At 32.3% G+C, this 12,444-nt stretch overlaps 1 long non-coding RNA gene across 1 annotated transcript; it reads right to left on the reverse strand.

Annotated features, from left to right (window-relative positions):
- Positions 1 to 2,295: 2,295 nt before the first annotated feature.
- Positions 2,296 to 7,198, reverse strand: LOC139484693 (uncharacterized). Its single transcript, XR_011655138.1, has 3 exons — positions 6,935 to 7,198; positions 3,246 to 3,333; positions 2,296 to 2,381 (listed from the first exon to the last, which is right to left on the reverse strand). It is a non-coding gene; the product is annotated as an uncharacterized lncRNA (long non-coding RNA).
- Between the last annotated feature and the right edge of the window lie 5,246 nt (positions 7,199 to 12,444).

Here is a 12,444-nt window from a genome sequence, read left to right on the forward strand (position 1 = left end):
GAATAGTATATATAGAATAGGTAACGAATAGGGAATAGGGAATAGGTAACGAATAGGGAATAGGGAATAGGTAACCAACTTGACGTCCATAATATATACATTGTATAATCAAGTCAAACCAGGATTAAAAATTTATAAATGGATAATGTTTATATGGACTGTCACTGAAATAGGAGGTATGTTGGAATTTGGACGATTTTTTGCTTAGCAGCAAATCATCTGCATGATGCACTTCAATGAGTGAGTTGTTACAAAAGGTTTTTTTTCTTTTCATATGCTTCGAATTCGAAAGGGTCAGTAGTTCTTAATTTCTACAACTTTATCAAAAGCAAGCTTTGAAATTGGGGTTTGTCCTTTTAAAGCTTGGAAATCGTAAACATTGTACAAAATCCGTTAGCTTATAATAAGTTCTTTACACAAGTGTATTTGGAGGATGGGGGTCGTGTTGCTCAGTTATTTTTTTGTTTCTATGTTGTGTTTTGTTAACTGTTACAGTTGTTTTTCTTTTCGTCGTTTTACGTATATTTGCCATAGTTATTGTTATTTAGTTTTCGATTAATGTATTTGAATGTCATCTTATTAATAAGCTTTCGTCCCTCTTTTAATTCAATTAGAATATTGGTTCTAGAATCAAAACTGTATAAAACAAAACTATATGTTTAAGAACGTAAAGTATATGATGCTTGATTGTTTATCACCTTATACCCATTTGCAGCTGTGAAATGAAAAATAATTGTAACAAGAGTGCGCACACTGAAATATCTCGCCTTCTTTACTTATCATTGATATTAGGTTGATACATGTAGTTCTAAATATAAAGCTTTGTTACAACTGTCACATAAACTTAACATAAACTAAGAAAACTAAACATTGACCAATGAAACTTGAAAATGAGGTCAAGGTCAGATGAACCATGCCAGGCAGGCATATACAGCTAACAATTCTTCCATACAACAAATATAGTTGACCGATTGCTTATAGTTTAAGAAAAGCAGACCAAAACACAAAAACTTAACACTCAGCAATGAACCCTGAAAATAAGGTCAAGCTCAAAATAAAACCTGCACGACTGACATATAGTTCATGAAATATTTCCATACACCAAAAATAGTTGACCTATTGCATAAAGTATTAACACTGGACACTTTTAATTTGCAAAACACTCATTTGCAAATCCGCCGCCGCCTCAAACAAGAGCTACAATATCATGTATATAACCAAAATGTGCGGAATTACATGGGATTCAATAATTTCATTGGTTTTATACTGTTACTTTCATATTTATTTTGCAATTTGAATTATAAAAACATGGGATTTTCAATATCCCATGGGACAGGGCAAAATCCCATGGGATTTACCATTATCCCATGGGATTTTGGTTAAATCCCATGGGATTTTTTTTGGTCCCATGGGATTATTGTAGTCCCATGGGACAAAAAAAATCCCATGGGACTATAATTATCCCATGGGATTTTTAATATCCCATGGGACAAAATAAAATCCTATGGGATTAAAATTATAAATATATATATATAAATATAAAGTTATGTGTATGTTACAATGAATGCTGTTTGGTAGTAAAATGTTTTAAATGTATACGAGTTTTTTTTATATTTTTTATATATACATATATATAATTTTGTCACAAACATGTTTTTTATTTGTTTATATGACAATAAAGATTATTCTTATTTTGGAATGTATAATAATAATATTTTACAGTCAAAGAATAAAGTCCTTTCACTGAAACAAAATGATGAAATTTCTAAATAAATGAAAAAATATTGTTTTGAAATCTTTGTCTTGTTTATTCTATTATGAAAAATAGAACTGAAAAAATATTTCATATTCTGACTGAATAGTTCACTCTTTTCATGAGGTAAGATTTTCTTTGTTATAGGTTCATTGCAATACTTGTATAGGCAAACGATTTGAATTATATATAACTTTGTGGTGTACATAATAGTATGCTTATATTTGCAAATTTATAATATAAACACTTTTTGTTAAAGTTTTTGCTTTCTTTATTCACAACTTGCTATGTACAATTATTCAGTCCACTATATAAGAGTGAAGTCAATAAATAATTTCATTCACTAGAATATTCCAGCAATTCTTAGACAAAACATTTTTTCAATCTGTTCTTCAAAGATCTTCCTCTGTACATCTTTATTGAATCGAGAGATTCAAATGAGAAGACAAAGCAAGTTTATTTGGACAACACCATTCTAATATCTTGTTCATTCGTTCCATCTTTCAATTGATAATTACATTGTTGTATTTATATGATCAAGTTCACACTATGGAGAAAAATATCAGCTTTAAGTTTTCCGTTTAGTATTGATCTGTGAATGATGACCATGAAAATCCAGATTTCTGACCTACAAATACACAAACTCAAAAATTATCAGTGAAGAGATCAATAAAATGGCTATTTTATCATGTTTATGATTAATATGATAAACTTTCATTTAAATATTCAAATACTAAATTACAGAAATCGCTTAAATTTTATAATAGTTTAGTTAAAGTACAGCTTATTTAAAATTATAATAAAAAATATAGGCCACCGTTGAGTTAAATAAGATATTACATTTTTAATGCCAAAAAATGGCATTTTTGCACCAAAGGGAGATAATTTGGAGCTTTTTCAATGATATATGCATTTTAAAAGTCATCTGGGGCCAAACCGAATTGATTGTTTTGAATGATTTGGTGTACCATATGATAAAGATATAAATAAATTGAGTTATGAAAAAAAAATATTAAAACATTTTTCTGAAATTGTTATACCCTAGAGCCTCCTTAAATGTCATTTGATCTCTATTGGAGAAATGTCTCATTGGAAATCAGACTGCTAAGTGTTTCTTATTTTTATATCAACCCAGCCATATTATACCTGTCTAATATCAGGAGCTTGTACATAGTTCAGTGGTTGATGTTGGTTCATACCCGTCAGTTTTATTTTTTGTTTTTATAAATTAGTCTGGTATATTTGACGTTTGAATTGATGCTCTGTTTCAAATTTGGTTAGTGTTGACTTTTATAGATTACTATAACATGTATAGGGTATGGGTTTTCTCATTACTTACAGGTCATCAATGGCCTCTAATAAGTAATTACAATGCTTACATCCACTAAATTGAACTCTGATGGATAGTTTTCTCTTTAATCATACCACATCTTATTTTAATAAATATTTAATTATTATTCAAGGACAAAAATTTTTATAACAGTGGACTTACCATTTAGGCTTTGTTGACCTCTGTAAATCTTATTTTGTTGATAATTTCTTCTGTTTATAGTTTCCCCTTTATCTTTCATGTTCTTGCCCTACACATAAAAGGGTAAACATCATTTAATGACAAAAATAACTACTACATGTATTACATAATTAGTAGGCAACTGAAAATTTTGTCTTATTTGTATATAACATCAACTTACTCATCATTCTTGCTGTTCAATATCATGAATATTATCATTATTCTATGAATATGAGGTCACAGTAAAATTAACCTTGGCAGGCAGACATCTTTTTTTATTTGATACCTTGTAGTCATTCCATACAACAAGTAGACCTATGCTTAAAAAATCTAAGGCCAAAATTAAAAATATGTTTGTTTCCCCTCCCCCCACACGGGTCAAAAATAAGCGCCCGGGTCAAAAAATTATTTTCCACAAAAAAATTGAAATTATTTTTTTCCTGAAAATAATTTGTTTCCATTTTTGGAAAGTGCTTGAAAGCAGAAGGATTGATAATCTAAATAAATACACTCAAATTGAGCACAAACAACTGATAAGTGGCCTGGACTGGACAAGTCAAACCATTCATGTGACCATGCTATGACAATCACATCCAGTTAAAAAAAAACTAGAGGCTCTCAAGAGCCTGTGTCGCTCACCTGTTAATGTGTTTACTGATGTCGGCCATCTTCGTTGGTAGGCGGGGTCATTAGACACTTTTTTTTAAAATAGATACCCTAGTATTATGATTGTGGCCAAGTAGTTTTAGAAATGATTTTTATACAAGTTACAAAAATGACGAAAAGTTGTTCAATATTGACTATAAAGGGCAATAACTCCTTAAGGGGTCCTCTAACAATTTTCATCATGCTGACTTATTTGTAGATCTTACTTTGCTGAACATTATTGCTGTCTACAGTTTATCTCTATCTATAATAGTATTCAAGATAATAACCAAAAACTGCAAAATTACCTTAAAATCACCAATTTTAGGGCAGCAACCCAACAACAGGTTGTCCAATTCAACTGAAAATTTGTGAGGGGATATATCTTATTCTGATGGACATTTAAATCTTGAAAGATTTGCCCTAAATGTCTTAGTTTCAAAGATATAAAGCAAAACCTGCATTTTACCACTATGTTCTAATTTTAGCCATGTCGGCCATTTTGTTTGGTAGGCTGGGTCAGCGGACACATTTTTTAAACTACAAACCACAATGATAATTGTGGCCAAGTTTGGTTAAATTTGGCAAAGTAGTTTCAGAGAAGAAGATTTTTAAAAAAGTTACAAAAAATGATGAAAAGTTGTTAAAAATTGACTATAAAGGGCAATAACTCCTTAAGGGGTCGACTGACAATTTTGGTCATGTTGACTTATTTGTAGGTCTTACTTTGCTGAACATTATTGCTTTTACAGTTTATCTCTATCTATAATAGTATTCAAGATAATAACCAAAAACTGCAAAATTTCCTTAAAATAACCATTTCACAGGCAGCAACCCATCGACAGGTTGTCCGATTCGTCTGAAAATTTCAGGGCAGATAGATCTTGAACTGATCAACAATTTTACCCCATGTCAGATTTGCTCTAAATGCTTTGGTTTTTGAGTTATAAGCCAAAAACTGCATTTTACCCCTATGTTCTATTTTTAGCCATGGCGGCCATCTTGGTTGGTTTGACAGGTCACGCCACACATTTTTTAAACTAGATACCCCAAGGATGATTGTGGCCAAGTTTGGTAGAATTTGGCCAAGTAGTTTCAGAGGAGAAGATTTTTGTAAAAGTTTACGGACGACGGACGCAGGACGACAGACGACGAACGCCAAGTGATGAGAAAAGCTCACTTGACCTTTCAGGACAGGTGAGCTAAAAAAAACCTGCCTTCCTGGTCTGTTTACAAAGGGTAGACCCGGGGGAGGGGAAACAGACATTCTTTTAAATGTGGCCTGATAAAATGACAAAACCAAGAAAACTTATCATTGACCAAAGAACAATAAAATGGGGTCATGGTTTATATATGAATCTGCCATTCAGACATGCACACCTTACAATTGTTTCATATCTACCAAATATAATCTACCTGTAACTTTAAACATATGATAAACTGACAAAACAATGCAGTGTTTCATTGACCAATGAACCATGCATGAAAATGAGGTCAAGTTCATATAAAATATGACAGACAGCTAAGTGCATCTTACAATTATTTCATTCACTAAATAAACAATGATAAAGGGGCCTTATTGCTTACAGTATCCGGAAAATAGACCAAACCACAAAAACTTAATATTTTCAAAGTTCCTTATACCCTGCCAATTTGTTATGGTTGTGCCTGTTCCAAGTCAGGATCCGATAATTCAGTGATTGTCGTTTGTTTATGTGTAACATATCTGTTTTTCAATTTTTTTGTACATAAATTAGGTTGTTAGTTTTCAACTTTCAACTTGGCTAACATGTGTAAAATCATACAAGTGTTGGGAAAACAGGAAGTTGTCGAGTGATGAATCTGAAAATGCATCACACGGTATAGCTGACTTATTTAACCCTGAAACCAAATTTCAGAAATCCTTCTATTGTAGTTCCTAAGGAAAATGGGACGAAAAATATTCATCGGACGGACTGACTGACGCAAGGATGGATGGACAGACAGGGGTAAAACAGTATACCCCCCCTTTTTTTGAAGTGGGGGCATAATTTTAATACGGGGCTATAAAAACCCATGCAAGATGTCAAAACAAAAAGTAGTAACCTAATTCTTACTTGTTAGGGGCTATTTATTTATTGTCGGTTATACATATAACAATACAACATATTAAAGGTCTGTAGAGCTTTTATCCGACATACATATATGACAAGCACAATACAACATATTAAAGGTCTGTAGAGCTTTTATCCGACATACATATATGACAAGCACAATACATTTGTACATGAAACATAAAGCTCATCACTGAGATAGTAGTCTCTGATAGAGGGAGGCGGGGTCAACCAAACTCCCCTACTCAATCTGAATGCAGGACAGAAAGTCACAGTCAAAAAGTCACACACTGTCACAGGACAAAAAGTCACAATTTAGTTTTGAGATTATTTTTCTTTGAACAAGAAAACACTCTTTTTGAATTTTTCTTGAAGTTTTATACATGAACATGATGTAGCAACTTTAAATTAAAATTTATTAAAAACAAATAAATCAGTGCATTAGGTTTGCGCACATTACCATTACATTTGCACACAAAAATCATTACGTTTGTGTGCAGCTTTTGATTACATTTGCACGCATTTTTTAACATGTAATAAAAAAAAAAAAGATATAGTATGATTGCCTTTTACAGCTGACTATGCGGTATGGGCTTTACCTCGGGCTTTGCTCATTGTTGAAGGCTGTTTGGTGACCTATGGTTGTTAATGTCTGTGTCATTTTGGTCTCTTGTGGACAGTTGTCTCATTGGCAATCATACCACATCTTCTTTTTTATGTTATGAACAATTTCCTAAAATTAAAAATGAATATATGTAATAAAAAGAAGATATTTCAAAATCTTTTTTCATTTATATTCAATCAATTGTCAACAAATTGTTTGTGACTTTTTGTCCTATCAACTTTGTTACTTTATGCCTGAGTTTGACATGTGTTTGACTTTTTGTCCTGTGACTTTTTGTCGGAATGTCCTGTGACTTTCTGTTCGTTTACCTTCCATCTAAATCAGTGAACTGAATAATTGTTTTTTGCAGAAGTCCGGGGAGTGTTAAAAAATCACATGTGCAAGTTGAGAGTCAACACTTACACAGGGACTACACAATACTTTTTCAGAATGTCAGCAAAAAAGAATCACTGGTGACAGGGGAGTGTAACCGATGAATTGATCCTGAATCAGATAAGATTTTCCCGGTACGTCTAAACACCGCTCAGGAGGACCTCCTGGGTGCACACATGCAGGACATACAAAGTGCACTCATGGCCTCGCTCATGGCAGACCCTATATAGTCGCCGTCGTATCTGCACACATGATGGATGTATATATTCGTTATAGATCGTCATACACTTCTCATTTTAGAGTTAAATTTGCAAGCAACCTCTTAAGATTTTAAAATAATAATGCTACTAAAAATATATTATTTCCCCCAATTTTCGCAATTTTTTCGCCATATAAAATATTTAGGCGACTGTGCTTTTAGTGAATATAAACGATTACGAGGCCTCACGAATAAATATAAATATGAAATATACTGGAACATCGATTAGCATAGATCGAGCAGCAGAGTAAACTTCCACATAAATCTCGAAGTTATTTACGCCGGATAATATAGACTGTGCTCCTGAATACAGTTGTCAAATACATTAATTTGTGTTTTTTACTTCTACAAGAAATTTGATTCAAATGCTAATTACGCACCATTTGCTGAGCAGAGAATCATTCTAAGCCAGGAATCGTCTATACACGGGGGGGGGGGGGGTCTCAACATGGGATTTTGGGTACAGGTGTGCAGCTGGGATTTTAAAAACACCTCCCATTCATATATTGAATAATTGTGAAATCCCTACCCATACATATATTTCACAGCGAAATCATAACCCATTCATATATTTATCAGCTCAAATAGTACCTATATGCATATACAATCGGTCAATTACTACCTATTGATATATTTCCTCGGTAAAATTGCACCCCATTGATATATTTGACGGATCAAAAAAGGGACCCATTCCAGCGGCACATATGTATATACCTTTATATAGGAAGAGACCCCCCCCCCCGTGCGTCTATACTAACTGATAACAGTAAGAATAGAAAGTCTCTGTAAAAAGGCAGTCAATCCTAACAGAACTGTATTAACTTAATGATACATGTACATCAAGTTCCAGCACCTCACCAAGCACCCTTGCCTTGCATACTGAGATGGCAAACTGGTGTGTGTCAGTATTTTAATATAAAACTGCGTAGGTTCATATCGTTTGATTCAACGTTTGTTTGGTTATTTTTTAAGGATCGTTGTAAAATTATATCTAAATCTTTGTTAAAATACGATTTTAAATTGTTCAATTCTTTCTATTTCATAATTTTGTCAAAGTCTACTTTTTAAAGTTTTAAATTTTACAGAAAAAATGAATATTCCATTTTGATTTGAAGAAAATCTTTTTGAACTGTCATGACATGGTGTTGCAAAGTTGATTACAGGTAACTATAACATACAGTAATTTTCCATTTCGACAGTGCGTGTATTCTCGGGTGTGTATAACGTATAGTTTTCTAGAGAACATCCTGTCTACGTGTAATACAGATTGATGACATTATACAACATTTCTTTGGTTAAATGTGATAAGGTATCTGTGTCCATTCCCTATTTCAACACCACTAATTTTTCGAAAAAAAAAAAATCAAAAAAAAAAAATTATATGAAATTAAGAAGAAAAGTAGCAAATATAAACTTCAGTAATTGCGCATTGAGTAAACATAATTCCAATATTGCATGAACAAATCCGTGAGAAAACGTATATATACATGTATGAATAAAGATGTGTTTTAAAAGACCTATTGGCATTATTTCACACTAGGACCTAAGATAACTAGAACTAAGCAATGGTTGATCCAGAAATTTTCATAAGTTGGGACTCATTGACTGCCTTAGAGTGTTCACGTCTAGTCATGCTTCCGTGATTTCCTATATAATCTACCATTTGTTTCCAAAGATTTAGGAGGGGGGCTGGTACACACATATATATATAAATATACCTCTGCGGCGGAGCCAGCCATTTGAAAAGGAGGGGGGTCTCAACCCAGGACAAAAGGGGGAGGGGGTGGTTCCAACCATATGTCCCCATTCAAATGCATTGATCGTTCAAAAAAAGGGGAGGTTCCAACCCCCGAAACCCTCCCCCTGGATCCGCCACTGATACCTAGTATGCATATAATTAAGAACAGCTTTGAATATATGCATATAAAATAATGGTACGTTTAAAAACCGTTCAGGATCTCCTGGTTGCACACAGGACATTAAGTAACTTAGGACATGTATATATAATAGTAAGAGTTCAGGGTATACATTCGATAACTAACATATTTTATAATTTTGTAATTTTTGTTTTGATAAAATCAGAGACATATAATACATGTATTGAGACATACATATATAATACATGTGTCTCTGAAAAAATCAAACCATCTTTAAAGAAGTTATTTCAGTTTGAATCGACTGTCTTTTGCATTAGAATTCCAAAACGTTAATGTTATTTACAAATGCCTAAACCTGCAAGAAAGAAACATTTATATTCGGTGATTTTTACACTAAACGTTTTCGTAATTTGTTTTAAAAAATATTAAAAAGTACATGTACATCGTTTTTTCAAGATTTGTATAGTAACTGGTTTAATTAAGTCCCCTTGATGAAATTTAAATTGCGAGACGCTAATTAATAAACTATGATCTATCTATCGGCATGCGTCGTTATTTGGGATACGTCACGGATGACCGATGATCATATTCAATACGATATACCAATCATCATTTGAATTTGGTCAATTGATCTTTAATAATTAGGACTAATTGGTGATGGCAGAGAATAAGTCGCTGGTGATAGTTAAAAACACATAGAAGTAAACTTTGAAAAAAAAAAAAGGTTTCCTCGGAAAAAATTATGAAAATATATGAATATGCTAAATATTTTTTTTCCCCGAAATAATAATTAAAGACGTTTAGAAATAACAAATTTTCACAGTTGGGATATTTTCAATTCAAGTTATTTCATTTTGAAAACGTTGAGAAATATAGATCTTATTATATGTTAAATGTGGGCCGCTTGGAGATCAACTTGTGAAACCCTGCATAATTAGGGTTTGTCTACTTTCGTCTTTTTATATTGCCAAACATTCTATAATCAAGGATTTGTACAAGGCCTTGTTATAATGAATATTATCGCCAATATCACCATTATTAAATAAAGAACAGATACAATATTCGTCTAAAGAGTTTGCCATCTAACAATTCAAAATGAAATGTTGAGTCGAAACTGAGGTACCAAATCTATAAAAAGAAGCACTATTTTAGTCGAAATTAAACTGTATATATTCTTTTTTTCAAAACTCCTGAAATAATTTAACATTATCTATAGAGAGCTTACATATGCAAATCTGTTTAGAAGTATGTGAGCGTAAATAAAATTTGTTTATTACCCCCCCCCCCCCCTTTTTCCTTCTATAAAATTTAATTGTAAACGATTTTCGTTCTTAATTTGTGTTTGCTCATTAACTGGGGTTCATGCTGTCAAAAAACGAAAATGTCTCCTTGTGTAAAAGTTATTGATAAAAAAAAATTGAAGCTTCCAGAAGAATAACGGTACGTCTAAACACCGCTTGAAGGACCTCCTGATTGCACTCATGACATACGAAGTGCACTCAGGACCCTTTATAGTCATCGCACACAGGATGGATGCATATATTCTTTATACGCTTCTTATTTTAGAGTTAAATTTGGTAGAATTTGAAATCGAACTTAGATAGATATGTGATATGTTACATTTGTAATTCTTAGAAAATAATAAGGGCACGTGTCACTGATTACACAACTACTGAGCCATGAATTATCCAATCAACAAAATTAATTGGATTATCTTTATTGTTGTTTTATACATTGTGTTGTTAGTACAGTGTGACCATGCGGGAAGTAATATTGTGACGTCTAGAATGAATATCACGATGTTTTAAGATTTTCGTCTTTTATTAAGATTTCGTTCCATAAATTTTTAAGTTTTATTCTTAATTTTATTATCATGTCCTGGACCAGTAATTAATTCTTTGCACGAGTTTGAAAAGGGAAATAAATGTTCATACTTTAAAAGAATTTATATTAATTAAAGTTTTGTATATGGAATCCGTTCTAAACGGTAAAAGCCGTACTTTTCAAACAATCAAACTCATATACATGTTGTTAGATGTTATTTCTCATTTTTATCGAACTTGTCCAGGAATTTTATTTTTGAGTTATACGAATATTTTAAGAAATCCGTTTTTATTAAGTTTTTTTTCTCTAATTAAAGTCGTTTTGTCCAGTTTCACAAGCCTGAAACGAATTTCAATGTATATATATATATCTTTATTCTCATAAAGCCAATGCATTACATCGGTACAGAGATAACAGATACAACAATAAATATTTACAATATGTACAAAACAAGCGAGAGAGGTTACAAAAGTTACAAGCCAGGAGTACAAACACTAGTATTTATATTTTTTATAAAAGAACAAAGCTTCTTCAGAACTGGTTTTCTTGTACTTGACATAAGTTCAGAGAATTTAACTGTATTTTGCCGTTTTGTAAAATATTCAGTTAAAAACTCTGCGAAAATAAATTCTGAAAATGAACTTGTCTCCGTTTTCGTCTCCGTTTTTTAAAAATTATGATATTTTGGGTATAATTATTTCTAAAAAAATATGTAAGTTAGATTGTAGTAGCGAGAAATTATAAAAAAGAAGATGTGGTATGATTGCTAATGAGACAACTATCCACAACAGACCAAAATGACACAAACATTAACAAAGAAAGACTATTTCGAAGACAGTTTATTGACACGAAATCCGTTCAAACCACGACTAAGTCTTCGTGCACAGATTTCCGTTAAGGTTAAACTGAATATTGTACATATACAAATGTAATAAAATTTGATATTCAGTCAACATTGTGTTTGTTTAAAAACTTGATTTAGATAGAGAGAGAGAAAAGAATCACACTGAAAAACAAAAATCGAACTTGTTACAGAAAAAAAACGCAACTATAAAATAATTTTCTTTATTCGTGAACTGCAAAACACAACAAATTAATTTACCCGTCATCATGAAAAATAAACTGAAAAAGCACATCGAATGAGATATATATTTTATTTTTTCTATATGCAAATTCATGTTAAAGGTAAAACTGAACTAAACAATACAATTCCTAAAAAACAATAAAGATAATCCAATCAATTTTGTTGATTGGATAATTCATGGCTCAGTAGTTGTGTAATCAGTGACACGTGCCCTCATTATTTTATAAGAATTAACATATCTATCTAAGTTCGATTCAGGCGCGGATCCAGAGGGGGGGGGAGGGGTTCCGGGGGGGTTGGAACCCCTTTTTTTGGCCGATCAATGCATTTGAATGGGGACATGTAGTTGACCCCCCCCCCTTTTTTTTGCCCTGGGTTAGGACCCCCCCCCCCCTTTTTAAA

The sequence above is a fragment of the Mytilus edulis genome, chromosome 1 (genome assembly GCF_963676685.1).
Source record: "Mytilus edulis chromosome 1, xbMytEdul2.2, whole genome shotgun sequence".
Classification (NCBI taxonomy): domain Eukaryota; kingdom Metazoa; phylum Mollusca; class Bivalvia; order Mytilida; family Mytilidae; genus Mytilus; species Mytilus edulis.